Here is a 19,203-nt window from a genome sequence, read left to right as displayed (position 1 = left end):
TAGGAGTCACCGCTTCTGGAACACCTTTCAACCTTATGTTACATCGGCGACTCCTATTTTCCAGATCTTCCAGCTTGTCATAGATATCTTCTATGTCTTGTCGCTGAGCATTCGACTGGGTTACTACATCGTTTAAGCCCTCTGCCAAAGTATCCCCATTCTCTTCAAGCGTGTTAACTCTAGAGCCAAGTTCTCCCATCTCTTGTTTAAGATCATTCAAGCTACTGGTAACTGTGTTTTGTAACGTTTCCATTTTCTCCAGAAGTTTCTCAAAATTAATGGCGATGTCTTGTTTTGACACCAAGTGATCTAAATCGGCCCTCGTTAGCGGGGTTTGGGTGCTTGACTCCGGAGCGTCAGCCATTATATCAGCATGTCCCCCATCAGATCTGTGTGAAAGTTGTTCTGGGGATCTCTCACTTCTACCAGTTTTAAAGAATATAGGAGCTGTAGTTTGCTTGCCTAATGGCGTGGCCTTTGTATTCCTCTTAGCTGCCATATTAATACTCCTCCACTGCTCTCAAATTCACTCCTCCTAGCAACTATGCAGCTTACTACACTCTCAATTCAGATAGCACCTTCTTTCCTTATACGTAAGGCTTCTTGGTTTTTATGTTAAAGGTACTATCCCTCATGCAGTGTGCTTCTCTAGTATCCAGCTCTTTTATGTGTTTGAGGTAAGAGTAGGCCGCAGTCTATGAGCACGTGTAGCTTGTTTTCATGTAGCTTGCGCCTCTGTGCTATATAGACTTAATTTGTTTGGAGGGCACTGAGCTTTCACATCCCACTTGGTCTCATGTCCCCCTGTTATATCAACTTGTCAAAGTTGTGGTTGCGTACGCTTTCCAAAGGGGGCCTGAGGTCTGAGGACTGTTAGCGCTGCTGTTTTTCTGCTTGCCCCTGCATATTACAATGGCGCCTGTTTTATGCTGTGTGCTGTTAATTTGCCCCTCGTTAGGTAGTGGCCTCCCGCTGCCGGACCTCTTCCCTCATATGGCTATTTGCGCTATCCACAAGGTGTCCCCCTTAATTGTACCTTTTGGTTGCTATATTGAGCTCCTTTCAGCACCCGCTGTCATTCCACGTGGATTACCGCCATTAGTCTCCGTTCTGTGCAGTAAGCAGTTCCGTCTGACACGCTGCCTTAGAGAAGCGTTACCGCTCACTGCTGCCCCATCTCCTTCACACAGATTGACCCCTGTTCTCCGGTTTTTGTTGTGGTGGCTTAAAGTCCCTTCATCTGCTGCCTTTATAGCCTGATAGTCTCTTTCAAGCTTTGTACTGCCTGGAGCTCCACACTTAAGCAGCCATTTCTCGGCTCTTCCAGGCTCCGCCTCATCACTCCCATTTTTAGAAGGTCTTCTACACAACATAAGAATGCCTGTCTCTTTATCTGGTCTAAAGATAAGCGAGACATGTGGAACCTTCCCCTTGGAGGAAGGTCCCTGAATTCCAGAAGATACCCCTGAGAGACAATTTCTAACGCCCAAGGGTCCGGAACATCTCTTACCCAAGCCTGAGGTCCCGGATCGGGGGCTACCCTTTCATGCTGTCTTGGTAGCAGCAGCAGGCTTCTTGGCCTGTTTACCTTTGTTCCAGCCTTGCAATGGTTTCCATGCTGGTTTGGGCTGGGATGCGTTACCCTCTTGCCTGGTGGCTGTAGAGGTAGAAGCAGGTCCGTTCCTGAAATTGCAAAAGGAACGAAAATTAGACTTATTTTTAGCCTTGAAAGGTCTATCTTGTGGAAGGGCATGGCCCTTTCCCCCCAGTGATATCTGAAATTATTACTTTCAACTCTGGCCCGAATAGGGTCTTACCCTTGAAAGGAATATTAAGTAATTTTGTTTTGGACGACACATCCGCCGACCAAGATTTTAGCCAAAGCGCTCTGCGCGCCACGATTGCAAAACCATAATTTTTCGCCACTAATTTAGCTAACTGAAAAGCGGCATCTGTAATGAAAGAATTAGCCAACTTCAGGGCGTGAATTCTGTCCATGACTTCATCATAAGAAGTCTCCTTCTGGAGCGAGTTTTCTAGTTCCTCAAACCAAAAAGCCGCTGCAGTGGTTACAGGAATAATGCAAGAAATTGTTTGAAGAAGAAAACCTTGTTGAACAAAGATTTTCTTAAGTAAACCTTCTAATTTTTTATCCATAGGATCTTTGAAAGCGCAACTGTCTTCTATTGGTATAGTCGTGCGCTTAGCTAGTGTAGAAACTGCCCCCTCTACCTTAGGGACCATCTGCCACGCGTCCCTTCTGGGGTCAACAATGGGGAACATTTTCTTGAATATAGGGGGGGAGAACAAAAGGTACACCTGGTCTCTCCCACTCCCTAGTCACGATATCCGCCACCCTCTTAGGTATCGGAAACGCATCAGTGTGTACTGGGACCTCTAAAAATGTGTCCATTTTACATAACTTTTCTGGGAACACCAAAGGGTCACAATCATCAAGTGTAGCTAGGACCTCCTTAAGCAGGGCGCGGAGGTGTTCTAACTTAAATTTAAATGCTATGGTATCTGGCTCTGCCTGCTGAGAAACTTTTCCTGTGTCAGAAATTTCTCCCTCAGACAGGCCCTCCCTCACCGCCAAGTCAGATTGATGTGAGGGCACTACAGATAAATTATCCGCTGCGTCTGCTTGCTCATTTTCTGTATTTAAAACTGAGCTATCACGCTTCCTTGGAAAAGCTGGCAGTTTGGATAAAAATGCTGCGAGAGAATTATCCATTACTGCTGCTAACTGTTGCAAAGTAATAGGAATCGGTGCGCTAGATGTACTGGGCATCGCTTGCGCGGGCATAGCTGGTGTTGACACAAAAGGAGAGGATAGCGGGCTATCCTCACTACCTTCAGCTAAAGAATCATCTTGGGTTACATCTGTAAGCATGACTGTACGGTCCTTAAGCTGCTTGGACGCTATAGCACACTTTACACATAAATTTAATGGGGGCACCGCCTTGGCCTTTAAACATACAGAACAAAGGCTATCTGAAGGATCAGACATGTTTGACAGACTTAGACAGCACTCCAATGCAATAAAAAATCATTTTTGAAAAAAAACGTTACTGTGTCTTTAAATAATAAAAGTGCACACTTTATTACTAAAACATCAAATAACCATCAAATAAACATCCGATTTTAATGAAATTTTTACCACAATGTCTTAATGCTTTGAAAAGATTGCACACAAATTTTCAGACCAATTAACCCCTTAATGCCCAAACCGGAGCTATGAACAGCAGTTAACTGGTTAAAAACACTACAGTATCCTGCCACAGCCTCTACTGTGGCTTTTACCTTCCTTAGGGATTATTTGAGTAAGAAATAAGCCTCTCTGAAGTCCTTTCTGAGGTCTCTGGACTCCCCACGTGAAGCTGCATGAACTGTCTATCAAAAACAACTGCGCAACTTGATTCCAGAGTGGTGGGGCCTTTTTGACTAGGTTAGGTGTCTAAATAAGTGCCAGGCACCATAATAAACCCTAGTGTTTTAAAAGTCTCCAAAACACCCTATTCGTACTGCATCATGCTAATAAAGCAATCGATTAAGCCCACAATAGTGTCAACCAGCATTGAGCCCTTAATTTAAGCCATCATTTTATACAGAGTCTGAGAAAAATGGCTTACCTATCCCTGAGGGGATTTCTGACAGTCTTCTAGCATTACTTGGTCTTGTTAGAAAAATGACTGATCATACCTGAAGCAGTTAAGCCTGCAAACTGTTCCCCCCAACTGAAGTTCTCCGGTATTCAACAGTCCCGCTGGGAACAGCAATGGATTTTAGTTACTGGTGCTAAAATCATATTCCTCTCAGCAGAAATCTTCATCACTTTCTGCTTCAGAGTAAATAGTACAAGCCGGCACTATTTTAAAATAAACTCTTGATAGAAGAAATAAAAAACTACAAATCTAACACCACAAACTCTTTACCCTCCCGTGGAGATGCTACTTGTTAGAGCGGCAAAGAGAATGACTGGGGGGGCGGAGCGTGAGGGGAGCTATATGGACAGCTCTGCTGTGTGCTCTCTTTGCCACTTCCTGTAGGGATTGAGAATATCCCACAAGTAAGGATGAAGCCGTGGACCGGATACACCAATGTAGGAGAAATTAATTCATCAGGTAAGTTCTTACATAAATTATGTTTTCTTTCATGTAATTGGCAAGAGTCCATGAGCTAATGACGTATGGGATATCAAATACCCAAGATGTGGAACTCCACTCAAGAGTCAATAGAGAGGGAGGGATAAAAATAAAATACAGCCATTTCCTGCTGAAAAAAATAATCCACAACCCAAATAATAAGTTTATTCTTTAATAATAAGAAAAACTTAAAACATCAGCAGAAGAATCAAACTGAAACAGCTGCCTGAAGAACTTTTCTACCAAAAACTGTTTCAGAAGAAGCAAATACATCAAAATTGATTTAATGACAGGCTTAAAGGAACAGTCTACACCAGAATTTTTATTTTTTTAAAAGATAGATAATACCTTTATTACCCATTCCCCAGTTTTGCATAACCAACACAGTTATAATAATATACTTTTAACCTCTGTGATTATCTTGTATCTAAGCCTCTGCAAACTGCCCCTTTATTTCAGTTCTTTTGACAGACTTGCAGTCTAGCCAATCAGTTCCTGCTCCCAGATAACTTCACGTGCACGAGCACAGTGTTATTTATATGAAAAACGTGAACTAACATCCTCTAGTGGTAAAAAACTGTTAAAACGCATTCTGAAAAGAGGTGGCCTTCAAGGTCTAAGAAATTTGCATATGAACCTCCTAGGTTAAGCTTTCAACTAAGAATACCAAGAGAACAAAGCAAAATTGGTGATAAAAGTAAATTGGAAAATTGTTTAAAATTACATGCTCTATCTGAATCATGAAAGTTTATTTTGGTCTAGACTGTCCCTTTAATACGAACGAAAGCCTGTACAAAACAGTGAATATTAGGAAGTTTAGCAATCTTTCTGTAAAATAAAACAGAGAGAGAAGAGATTTGTCCCTTCAAGGTACTTGCAGACAAACCTTTATCCAAACCATCCTGAAGAAACTGTAAAATTCTAGGAATTCTAAAAGAATGCCAAGAGAATTTATGAGAAAAACACCATGAAATGTAAGTCTTCCAAACTCGATAATAAATATTTCTAGAGACAGATTTACGAGCTTGTAACATAGTACTAATTACTGAGTCAGAGAAACCTCTATGACTTAGCACTAAGCGTTCAATTTCCATACCTTCAAATTTAATGATTTGAGATCCTGATGAAAAAACGGACCTTGAAACAGAAGGTCCGGCCTTAACGGAAGTGGCCAAGGTTGGCAACTGGACATCCGAACAAGATCCGCATACCAAAACCTGTGTGGCCATGCTGGAGCTACCAGAAACACAAACTATTGTTCCATGATGATTTTGGAAATCACTCTTGGAAGAAGAACTAGAGGCGGAAAGATGTAAGCAGGTTGATAACACCATGAAAGTGTCAACGCATCCACTGCTTCCACCTGAAAATCCCTGGACCTGGACAGGTATCTGGGAAGTTTCTTGTTTAGATGAGAGGCCATCAGATCTATTTCTGGAAGACCCCACATCTGGACAATCTGAGAAAACACATCTGGATGGAGAGACCACTCCCCCAGATGTAAAGTCTGACATCTGAGATAATCCGCCTCCCAATTGTCTACACCTGGGAAGTGAACAGAGAGATTAGACAGGAGCTGGATTCTGCCCAAACAAGTATTCGAGATACTTCTTTCATAGCTTGTGGACTGTGAGTCCCACCCTGATGATTGACATAAGCCACCGTCGTGACATTGTCTGTCTGAAAACAAATGAACGGTTCTCTCTTCAACAGAGGCCAAAACTGAAGAGCTCTGAGAATTGCACAGAGTTCCAAAATATTGATTGGTAATCTCGCCTCTTGAGACTTCCAAACCCCTTGTGCTGTCAGAGATCCCCAGACAGCTCCCCAACCTGAAAGACTCGCATCTGTTGTGATCACAGTCCAGGTTGGACGAACAAAAGAGGCCCCTTGAACTAAACGTTGGTGATTTAACCACCACGTCAGAGAGTGTCGAACATTGGAATTTAAGGATATTAATTGTGATATCTTTGTATAATCCCGGCACCATTGATTCAGCATACAAAGCTGGAGAGGTCTCATGTGAAAACGAGCATAAGGAATCGCATCCATGCTGCAGTCATAAGGCCTAAAACTTCCATGCACATAGCCACTGAAGGGAATGACTGAGACTGAAGGTGCTGACATGCTGCAACCAATTTCAAACATCTCTTGTCTGTTAGAGACAGAGTCATGGACACTGAATCTATCTGAAAACCTAAAAAGGTGACCCTTGTCTGAGGAATCAAGAAACTCTTTAGTAAATTGATTCTTCAACCATGTTTTCAAAGAAACAACACTAGTTGATTCGTATGAGGTTCTTCAGAACGTAAAGACTGGGCTATTACCAAGATATCATCCAAATAAGGAAACACCGCAATACCCTGTTCTCTGATTACAGAGAGTAGGGCACCTAGAACCTTTGAAAAGATTCTTGGAGCTGTTGCTAGGACAAATGGAAGAGCAACAAATTGTTAATGCTTGTCTAGAAAAGAGAATCTCAGGAACTGGTAATTTTCTGGATGAATCGGAATATGAAGGTAAGCATCCTGCAAGTCTATTGTAGACATATAATGTCCTTGCTGAACAAAAGGCAGAATAGTCCTTATAGTCACCATCTTGAAAGTTGGTACTCTTACATAACGATTCAAAACTTTCAGATCCAGAACTGGTCTGAATGAATTTTCTTTCTTTGGGACAATGAATATATTTGAATAAAACCCCAGACCTTGTTCCTGAGATGGAACTGGCATGATTATCACTAAAACCTCCAGGTCTGAAACACACTTCAGGAAAGCCTGAGCTTTTACTGGATTTACTGGGATGCGTGAGAGAAAAAATCTTCTCACAGGAGGTCTTACTCTGAATCCTATTCGGTACCCCTGAGAGACAATTGCACTGAATCCATTGATTTTGGACAGAATTTGCCCAAACAGATTGGGGGAAGGATTAGGTTTTTGTTCCTTATTTGATGAAAGGAACGAAAACTATTAGAAGCTTTTGATTTACTCTTAGGTTTTTTATCCTGAGGCAAAAAAACTCCCTTCCCCCCAGTAACAGTTGAAATAATAGAATCCAACTGAGAACCAAATCAATTATTACCTTGGAAAAAAAGAGATAGTAATCTAGACTTAGATGTCATATCAGCATTCCAAGATTTAAGCCACAAAGCTCTTCTAGCTAAAATAGCTAAAGACATGGATCTAACATCAATTTTGATAATATCAAAAATAGCATCACAAATAAAATGATTAGCATGTTGCAGTAAATGAACAATGCTATATAAGTCAGAATCCAAATCTTGTTGCGCTAAATTCTCCAACCAAAAAGTTGATGCAGCCGCAACATCAGCCAAAGAAATTGCAGGCCTAAGGAGATGACCTGAATATAAATAGGCTTTCCTTAGAAAAGATTCAAGCTTCTTATCTAAAGGATCTTTAAAGGAAGTACTATCTTCCATAGGAATAGTAGTTCATTTAGCAAGAGTAGAAATAGCCCCATCAACTTTGGGGATCTTTTCCCAAAGCTCTATTGAAACTGTTGGTAAAGGATACAATTTTTTAAACCTTGCAGAAGGATTAAAAGGAGTACCCGGCTTATTCCATTCCTTAGAAATCATATCAGAAATAGCATCAGGAATAGGAAAAACCTCTGGAGTAACCACAGGAGGTTTAAAAACAGAATTTAAATGTTTACTGGTTTTAATATCAAGAGGACTAGCTTCCTCAATATCCAAAGTAATTAACACTTCATTTATATATATATATATATATATATATATATATATATATATATATATATATATATATATATATATATATATATATATATATATATATATATACACAGGGAGTGCAGAATTATTAGGCAAATGAGTATTTTGACCACATCATCCTCTTTATGCATGTTGACTTACTCCAAGCTGTATAGGCTCGAAAGCCTACTACCAATTAAGCATATTAGGTGATGTGCATCTCTGTAATGAGAAGGGGTGTGGTCTAATGACATCAACACCCTATATCAGGTGTGCATAATTATTAGGCAACTTCCTTTCCTTTGGCAAAATGGGTCAAAAGAAGGACTTGACAGGCTCAGAAAAGTCAAAAATAGTGAGATATCTTGCAGAGGGATGCAGCACTCTTAAAATTGCAAAGCTTCTGAAGTGTGATCATCGAACAATCAAGCGTTTCATTCAAAATAGTCAACAGGGTCGCAAGAAGCATGTGGAAAAACCAAGGCGCAAAATAACTGCCCATGAACTGAGAAAAGTCAAGCGTGCAGCTGCCAAGATGCCACTTGCCACCAGTTTGGCAATATTTCAGAGCTGCAACATCACTGGAGTGCCCAAAAGCACAAGGTGTGCAATACTCAGAGACATGGCCAAGGTAAGAAAGGCTGAAAGACGACCACCACTGAACAAGACACACAAGCTGAAATGTCAAGACTGGGCCAAGAAATATCTCAAGACTGATTTTTCTAAGGTTTTATGGACTGATGAAATGAGAGTGAGTCTTGATGGGCCAGATGGATGGGCCCGTGGCTGGATTGGTAAAGGGCAGAGAGCTCCAGTCCTACTCAGACGCCAGCAAGGTGGAGGTGGAGTACTGGTTTGGGCTGGTATAATCAAAGATGAGCTTGTGGGGCCTTTTCGGGTTGAGGATGGAGTCAAGCTCAACTCCCAGTCCTACTGCCAGTTTCTGGAAGACAGCTTCTTCAAGCAGTGGTACAGGAAGAAGTCTGCATCCTTCAAGAAAAACATGATTTTCATGCAGGACAATGCTCCATCACACGCGTCCAAGTACTCCACAGCGTGGCTGGCAACAAAGGGTATAAAAGAAGAAAATCTAATGACATGGCCTCCTTGTTCACCTGATCTGAACCCCATTGAGAACCTGTGGTCCATCATCAAATGTGAGATTTACAAGGAGGGAAAACAGTACACCTCTCTGAACAGTGTCTGGGAGGCTGTGGTTGCTGCTGCACGCAATGTTGATGGTGAACAGATCAAAACACTGACAGAATCCATGGATGGCAGGCTTTTGAGGGTCCTTGCAAAGAAAGGTGGCTATATTGGTCACTGATTTGTTTTTGTTTTGTTTTTGAATGTCAGAAATGTATATTTGTGAATGTTGAGATGTTATATTGGTTTCACTGGTAAAAATAAATAATTGAAATGGGTATATATTTGTTTTTTGTTAAGTTGCCTAATAATTATGCACAGTAATAGTCACCTGCACACACAGATATCCCCCTAAAATAGCTAAAACTAAAAACAAACTAAAAACTACTTCCAAAAATATTCAGTTTTGATATTAATGAGTTTTTTGGGTTCATTGAGAACATGGTTGTTGTTCAATAATAAAATTAATCCTCAAAAATACAACTTGCCTAATAATTCTGCACTCCCTGTATATATATATATTTATAGATACCGACAGTGCAATTTCACATTCAGAATAATTCAAGAAAAAGGCAAACAAAAAGAGCACCACGCAGGGTGACAACATTAATATCTCCTTAGGTACAGGGACAAATAATCTCCACAATTTTACAACAAATGCACTTAGCTTTGATAGAACCTTTGTCAGGCAGCAAAGTTCCAATAGATACTTCTGAGGCAGGATCAGATTGAGACATCTTGCAAAATGTAGAAGAAAAAAAAACATATAAAGCAAAATTATCAATTTCCTTATATGACAGTTTCAGGAATGGGAAAAAATTGCAAATAGCATAGCCCTCTGACATAGAAAAAGGCAAGAGGCAAACAGCAATGGGGTAATAAATAATGAAAAAAGATTGGTGCCAAGTATGACGCACAACATAACTGAAATGCACACTCGCGTCACCAACGATGCAACCCTGTGTGAACAACTCGGCGTCAACTACGACGCTGGAAGTGACAAACTTGCGTCAACGGACTTGCCTTTTCACGCCAAAAATATTCTCATGCCTAAAATGACGCAATAAAGTGTAGCATTTGCCGCACCCGCGAGCCTAATCCAGCCCGCAATTTTGAAACTAGTAGTCAATTGAAAAAAGGCTAATCCCCAGGTAAGAAAAATATTTCTTAATATTTACTTTCCCCAAATATGAAACTGACAATCTGCAAAAGGAAATACATGAACCTGACTCAAGGCAAATATAAGTACAATACATATATTTAGAACTTTATATTAATACATAAAGTGCCAAACCATAGCTGAGGTGTCTAAAGTAATAAAAACATACTTACCAAAAGACACTCATCCACATATAGCAGATAGTCAAACCAGTACCAGTTATCAGTAGAGGTAATGGTATATGAGTGTATATCGTCGATCTGAAAAGGGAGGTAGGAGATGAATCTCTACGACCGATAACAGAGAACCTATGAAATAGACCCCGTTAGGAAAATCATTGCATTCAATAGGTGATACTCTCCACGTCCCTCTGACATTCGCTGTACTCTGAGAGGAATCAGGCTTCAAAATGCTGAGAAGCGCATGTCAACATAGAAATCTTAGCACAAACTTACTTCACCACCTCCATAGGAGGCAAAGTTTGTAAAACTGAATTGTGGGTGTGGTGAGGGGTATATTTATAGGCATTTTGAGGTTTGGGAAACTTTGCCCCTCCTGGTAGGATTGTATATCCCATACATCACTAGCTCATGGACTCTTGCCAATTACATGAAAGAAGGTAAATATTGAAGCTATTAAAGTTGCTCCTTTAATAGAAAGTTTAATGACAGGAAGTCCTAAACATCCCAAAAAAATTTACAAAAATATTAGATCTTTCAATAATTAGCATTTGCTTCAATAGGGGCGAATATTGCTCCTCATCCCGGTTATGGCCCTTACTGTTTTAGAATTAATGGACAAATATATCACAGAACTGGATCACTACATCCTTCCAATGAGGATAATAGAAAGTTTGCACAACTGTATATTCTTGATCCAGATGAGGCTGCACAAAAGCGCCTTAAGATTGAGGAAAATACAAATTGCAACCCTGAATTAATGACTGAGTTGAGTTCTTTTATGGCTTTAAACAATCCTTTTGCAGAAGCATGTAAAATGTTATATTAAGTAGAACAAGAATGTTTAGAAGATGCATCTCAAAATGGTGTTACACCTGCAACTGTGACCATGGAAATAGCACAAGATCGCAAAAACGATCAACGTAGATATAATTCTCCTTGGTGTAATGAGGTAGCTATTTTCCAAAATGCAGATGGTAAACCTCCTCTTGAGCAAGATCTTATTATTCATTGTCGAAGTACAAACAATGAAAAAACCTCAGAAAGGATAAGTATTTTAGATCCAAATTTGGAACCAATGTTGTATCCACTTCTTTTCCCTTTGGGATCAAAGTTGGTCACCTAAAATGAAACTTCAATATAACCCTACTACAGTTAGAAATATAAGAACTCAATCCTTAGCAAAGTCAAGAGAAAGGGTCACACAAATGCAATTTTATGGGTATATACTTTCCATCCGTCACAAGTTTAACCCATTTTTTTTTTTTTCTTTTCAAAGCTTAATTTTGAATGAAAATTGAATTACAGAGAAGTTCCCAAACGCAGTGGGTGATATACATCTACACGAGGGAACATAATATATAATCAGAAAATATCTCGAAAGAATATTAGGCATATCAACCTAGTTATAAAATACAAAGGGAGGTGGGAGTAGAAAGGGAAAGCAGGGGAGAGTAATCTGCAGGTTAATTATGTGTAGTAGTGCTAATTACATATCTGCCCTAGGGTACCAATTAGGCTTAAATAAATTAGCCCAGATCTTCCCAGATTAACTCAAAGAGATCTATCTTATTTAGGATAAAGAATACATTTCTCTCCATGGGGTTAATATAAGCCATAATATCTAGGACAGAAACCCAACCCGGAGGGCTTTGTTGTTTCCAGGCTGTAGTTATTGTGAGTCTTGTGGCTGAGAAGAGGTATACACACATGTAGCTCTGGTGTTTGGGAAGAGAGTGCAGACCTATGTGTAGTAGAGCTGTTTCAGGGGTCCTCGGGACTCGAATACCCAACCCAGCCAATAGGATGTACACCATGTTCCATAGCGGTTTGAGTTTGGGGCAGCCCCACCAGATATGGAGAGAGTCCCCTGGTTGGCCGGGTAGTCTCCAACAGTGGGGTGTGGGAATTAAATTAAGTTTAAAAAGTCTCATAGGTGTGAAGTACCAGTGGGAGAGCAATTTGTAGAATGACTCAAAAAGGGTCGTGCTGTGAATGGCTTTGGCCGTAAGATCAAAAGCCCTAGCCCAGAGTTGCTGAGCTAAACAAGTGTGTAAAATGTCTTCCCATTTCTTAAAATGGGCTGCCTTAGCATCCAGGGTTGCCCCTTCCACAAGCAGGTAAAAGTGGAATAACAGTTTGTCGATCTTTCTGCCTTTTTTCCATATCGTTTCCCACATGGTCAAGGTGCGGGGAGGTGATGGGGTAAACCCCCAGGATCTTAAGATACTCTTAAATGAAGTATATTCAAAATATAACTTTGGGGGAGCAACACGTGACCTGGCAATTTGGGCCATGGAAGGAAAGGTGCATGGAGAATAGGACGCCATCAAGTCACAAACCTGAGAGATGCCTAAATTAGACCATGCATTGGGGTGCGAGTCAGGAAGACCCAGGTGGGGGGCTACCCCCGAGTAGTGCCTCAATTTATCCCAAGAATATAAGCATTCCCGTATTACACTATTCTCAATATTAAGGTTACGTCTACAGTGAGGGGGAATCCAAATTAAGTCATGCAAATGAATATGATTGGGCAGAGATGCCTTCTCGAGAGCACTCCACTTGCTCACCAGGCTCTTGTTGCCCCATTGCGAAATATGAGTGAGCATAGCTGCTTCATAATAACATATAACAGATGGGGAGGCGATACCTCCAAAGGATTTTGGGTATTGGAGTAATTTATGGGCAACTCTGGCTGGATTACCCTGCCAAATGTATTTGGCAAAGCCATTCTGGAATTGAAGCAACATATATCACGGGAGTCTGATAGGCAGGCACCTGAATAGGTAGGTCAATTTTGGTAGAAAATACATCTTGAGGGCAGTGATCCTACCCAGCCAGGAGATAGACTTATAGTCCTATTTAGTCACTAAGGATCTGAGTTCAGTCAATAGGGGGATGTAGTTATCTCAAATTATTTGCGTTTTGTCAGGTGAGATAAAGATTCCTAAATGTTTAATGTTGTCTCGTTTCCAATTAAAATCGTAAGTATGCATTAGGTCCTGTATATAGTCGGGTGGGAAGCCCCAAGAGTAGCATTCTGTCTTTGAGGAGTTAAGCTTATAATTAGACATATCTCCAAAGAGCTTCAGCAGGGATAGAAGGGCTGGGATAGTGGTTTTGGGGGTAGACATAAATATTGTAATGTCATCAGCGAAAAGGGCGATTTTATGGGTAGTGCCGTGTAGGGTGATCCCTTGTATAGAGGGTTCTTGGCATATGAACTCGGCCAAGGGTTCAATAGCAAGGGCAAAAAGTAGGGGAGATAAGGGGCACCCCTGTCTTGTGCCATTGGATAGGGAGAAAGAATCAGAATAGAATCCCACACATCTAACCCTAGCTTTAGGGCACGAATACAAGGCCTGTATATGGGACTGGATTTCTGTCGGGAATTTGAGAGCATCCAGAACCGCCCACAGATACTCCCAGTGAACGCAATCAAATGCCTTCTCTGTGTTTAAAGAGGAGTAGAGACGAAATTCGATTTGCTAAAATCTTAGAGTATATTTTAACATTGGTATTTATAAAGGGAGATAGGTCGTTAACTGGGAGTTTAACCCATTTCTGAGTGCTGGGAAATTGACTCAGCAGTACTTTGTAGATGCATATGTTAAAACAGAAGCTAATCGTTTAAACTATGTTAGACAAAATCAGTCCAAATTAAGGGTTGAAAAGTATACAGGACTCATGGACCATAGTCAAAATGTAGCTGCAGAGCAGGGCTTACTTTGCGGCAAAGCAGTTATACTTCCATCTACATTCCAGGGTAGTCCCAGAAACATGGTACAGAATTACCAAGATGCTATGGCTATTGTAAGAAAGTATGGGAAGCCTGATTTTTTTTACAACTATAACATGTAAGAAGGTCAAGCAGTTGAATTTCGACCTGATTTAGTGGCAAGAGTTTTTCATATAAAACTTAAAGAACATCTTGATGATATCACAAAAAAACATGTTTTGGGTAAACCAGCTGTCAAAGTTCATGTAATTGAATTTCAAAAACGTGGGTTACCTCATGCACATATTTGCTTATATTATGTGCACAAAAAAAAGCCAAAAAATGCACCAGTTATTGATAGCTTTATTTGTGCTGAAATACCTAATAATGAAGTCAATCCATGGTTACATGCAATTGTTACCAAACACATGATACATGGGTCCTGTGGGGAGCATAATATAAGATCTCCAAGTATGGTTGATGGGGTTTGCTCTAAGCAATTTCCAAAATCTTTCCAAGAAGAAACTTTATTCAATGTAGATGGTTATCCACATTACAAGATAAGCAATAAAAAGTCTATCAATAGAAATAAATGGTAAACAAATAGATAACTCTTGGGTTGTACCATACAACCCATACTTGACATTAAAATACAACTGCCATATTAATATTAAAAGCTGTGCTTCTATAAAAAGTGTAAAGTACAGATTTAAATATTGTTAGTGCTGCAGAAGCAACATGGCAGCTTTTTAGCTTTCATATGCACCATCAATCACATACGATTGTGCAATTACAAGTTCACCTTCCTGGAGAACAGTCCGTATATTTTACTGAAGACAATATTGAAACTGCAGTAGAAAGAACACATTATAGAGACACAACTTTGACTGCTTGGTTTAAATTAAATTAAACAAAGAAGATTTCTCAGCTCGTGTATTTCTTTACACTGATATACCTCAGCATTTTGTTTTCTATCAAAATACAACAACATGGAAAAAAAAAGAGAACAAGATCGAGCAAATAACACTATTGATCGTATGTACTCTGAAAGTTTAATTTCAGATGTTGAGAGATATTGTTTACGATTGCTTTTACTTCATGTTAAAGGAGCAACTTCTTTTGAAGATAATCGTACAGTTGATGGTGGTCAATTTCACACCTTTAAAGAAGCAGCTCAAAAACTTTGTCTTTTTGAAGATGATCAATCTTGGGATTTAACTCTTCATGAAGCTGCAAGTGAAATGATGCCTCGACTGCTTAGAGAGCTTTTTGCTCATATTTGTGCTTTAGCATCTCCACCAAATGCTAAAGGGTTTTTTGAAAAAGACATTTTTTGAAGACTTTTCAAGACATTCAGGTCACACATCACTCAAAACTGTTGCTAACACCTAAGTGTGCAACCCTAGGGGGCGCTAAATGACTAATGATGTCTATGCAAATCAAAAATGCCCATTGCAAACAGATAAAGGATATATATAACAATTAGTATGATACCAAACTTCAAATATACCAGAGGTTAGATTATTAGTAGATCAATTTCCTGATATAGATCAAGACTCACAAATGCACAAATAGTATATAGACCAATGTACAATACACCAATCAAAAGCTAATGTGTAAAACAATATGATATATTGGATTATGATATATAATAACCATTCAGTAGTTATATATTACACTATATTGGTTAACTTAGCTGAGTCCATGTATGGAGGTCTAATATATAAAAGTCCAGTGTAGAAGGATTCTAAAAATGTACATCTGTTAAGGTGGTTCTTCTGAATATGCCCTATGCAGTGGGCAGCTCCTCTCATGAAGATGGATGAAGAAACTGCAATCTGTGAAAAAAATCACAAACAGAGAGGGCGCCTCCTAGTGCAACTCTGTTGGAATAATGGTAATCACAGATCGGGTAGATGGTATAATACTCACAAAATGAGCAGCACCCATGTGCTAATTGGTGCAGGCTGGGGAATTGCAGTGACCCATCTACACTGATCCTGTAACAGGATGGTGGATCCAGGTAATCCAGGGAACATGAAAAGCTCAGGCTTCCAAAACGTGGTTAAAAAGTAGTTTATTTAAAAGTAAGGATGTACTCAATACACCCCAAACAAAGTAATAACAAGTGTTTTAAAAAACAGTTGCAACGCATTTCTCAGCCAGACTGGCTGTTTCATCAGGCATCTGTCTTAACAATGGAAGCTCTGGCTTTTTATAAAACATAAAACATGGTGAAACCCCACCGCTACCCCTCCCCTTACCCCATGTTCATACAATTATGCTAATTGACAATTCACTATTGGCAACAAGTAAATAAACAGATAGCAAATGGATACAATATAACATCACAAGCCTTAATCTTATGCAAATAATGTGCTTCACCTGCATAGGCATAAAATGACATTTGATTGCAAAGTGTTAAAAAAACCTCTCTCTAGAGATCAGTCAACGCCACTTGACCTTGTGTTATAATCACAAAAACGAAACACATATATATCTACACACCTTATCTATAAAAGTGTAGAGATGTAGTAAATCAATATTCAATATAAGTTTTACCTTTACCTACTTAGTTGATGGAAGTATCATTTTGTGAAAATGTACTTGTATAAACAAACAGTTGAATATTTACTAGATGTCATCATGGCTTTTGGATAAATATCATACAATACTGCTGAAATACCTCATGGAATCGTTATAATGAAAAATAATTTCGCAATAAATAGCACTGAAAAAAACACACTGAAAAAGCGTGATGTCTATACTTATGGCTGAAATAATCACAGCACTGCTCCGTCGAGCTATACGCTAATGGAATATGGAGGTGGGGTAGTAAACTAATCATGAATAGTATAAGCAGCGTGATTGGATGTGTAGTATAGTGTGTGAGGTATGTGATGCATGATTGGATGTGAATGTAGCGGACGTATTTTACATAAAGGGGGAGAGATTTTGTGAAAAGAAGTGTAAAGCGTGATTGGATGTGAATAAATGGGTGTGAATAGAAACTGTTGCATGATAGGGTGATGAGAGGACAAGTAAAGTTTATGTGGAGAATGAAAAGGAGAAATATATACCGAATAAGATCAATCACTATCATAGTGCTATCACCTTTTATGTTAAGAAGAAAATAATTCCAAGTTAAATTAGCATTCACTATGACCATTAACAAAGCTCAGGGACAAACTTTAGAAAGAGTTGACATCCATTTGCCAGAGCTAGTTTTTAGCCATGGACAGTTATATGTAGATTTTTCAAGGTTAAAAATCTCTGCAGATGTAAAAGTTAAGGTCGTAGACGGACAAGAACAAGGGAAATTAATACCTGGAAGTGATGCCCATTTTACTAAAAATGTTGTATATAAAGAAATATACTTAAAGTAGATATAATTTAAAGAGGAAACTTTGTATTTATTTAGGACAGTAGTTTGTTCAAATAGAATGTGGCTATATCTGTAGTTTATTATATAGAAAATATTTTTGATATATTTAAGATAGTAGTCCATTAAAATTATAGTATTGCACTAAATTCAGACATAAAGATATTCAGTAAAATTATAGCAAATCGTATAAATACAGTACTGAATGAAATCATACACACCGACCAAGTGGGCTTCATGCCCGGTCGTGAAGCCCGCGACAATACAATACGAGCATTATTGTTATCTACATATGCAAAATCACATAATATACCGGCAGTGATAATGACGACGGATGCGGAAAAAGCGTTCGATAGGACAAACTGGCTTTTTCTCAAAAAATCATTAGAGATGTTTGGCTTCGGACCCAAAATGATAGACAGAATTGGTAGCCTATATACATGCCCAGGAGCCAGAGTTAGGGTGAACGGCATGCTTTCAGACTCATTCCCCATACGAAACGGTACACGCCAAGGGTGCCCCCTCTCGCCCATCCTGTTTATACTGACAATGGAGGTATTTGCAGAGCACATACGCAATAATAAGGAAATAAAAGGTATCTCCATAGGACCCAACGAATTTAAAATCGCTATGTATGCAGATGACGTCCTCTTTTCAGTTACCTCCCCCAACAGTACCATCCCAAAGATACTTAATGAGATAGAGAAATTTGGCGCTTTCATGAATTTCTCAGTTAACCAAACCAAGTCAGAAGTCTTAAACATTTCACTCAGCACACCGGAATTTCGTAAACTGTCACGAGTTTGTCCCCTGCGTCTACAGTCAGAGTCAGTTAGATACTTAGGTGTTCATCTCTCCCCCTCTCCCTCCACCCTTTTCAAGAAAAATTATGAGTCCCTGCTTAACACAATATCCAGAGACCTCACCACATGGGCAACCAAAACACTTTCATGGTGGGGTAGGATACATTCCATTAAAATGACGATACTACCCAAGATTCTATACTTACTACAGGCCCTGCCAGTCCACCTTCCCACTTGGTTCTTGAATCGGGTACAGAGACAGATTAACACCTACGTCTGGGGCAAGATTAGACCCAGAGTCAACAGGGCCACCTTATACAGACCCACGATTATGGGCGGGGTAGGCCTCCCCAAAATAGAGGAATATTATTGTGCTGTGACTCTCCAGAGGATATTAGATTGGCACGGCTCAACGATACATAAAGCATGGGTCTCCATTGACTCCCACATCCTCCAGGTCCCTTTTGTGAGAGCATTATGCTGGGTTCCCCCTGATCTAAGACCAAAACAATGTGGGCACTTAGACATACACAAACACCTCTTCAAAGAATGGGAGAAAATAAAAACTCTATACCCTCACATCTCATCCATTAGATCTCCTCTGTTCCCAATAATTCTTAACACAGAGATGGTGGGGGGACTGGACAAGGGATTTAGACGATTTAAGGAATGGGGATACACAATACCATTAAGCAGGTTTTTAGAGAATGGGAAGTTACTGGACAGACACAGGTTAGAAACTATAGCAGATGGCCGGTATACACACTGGCTTAAATACGCACAACTTCAGCATTTCCTACAGACGTCTCCACATAAGAAGGAGTTTCTCCGCCCTTTGACAGCTTTTGAGAGATTATGCGACAGAGAAACAGCAATACGTGGCTCTCTGTCTTTATCTCGTCGGCTCTTATTAGAACCTCAAAGCACCACACTTCCAA

This window comes from Bombina bombina, chromosome 5, assembly GCF_027579735.1.
Source record: "Bombina bombina isolate aBomBom1 chromosome 5, aBomBom1.pri, whole genome shotgun sequence".
Lineage (NCBI taxonomy): Eukaryota > Metazoa > Chordata > Amphibia > Anura > Bombinatoridae > Bombina > Bombina bombina.
The sequence above is the reverse complement of the archived record's forward strand: the minus strand, read 5'-3'. Positions refer to the sequence as shown.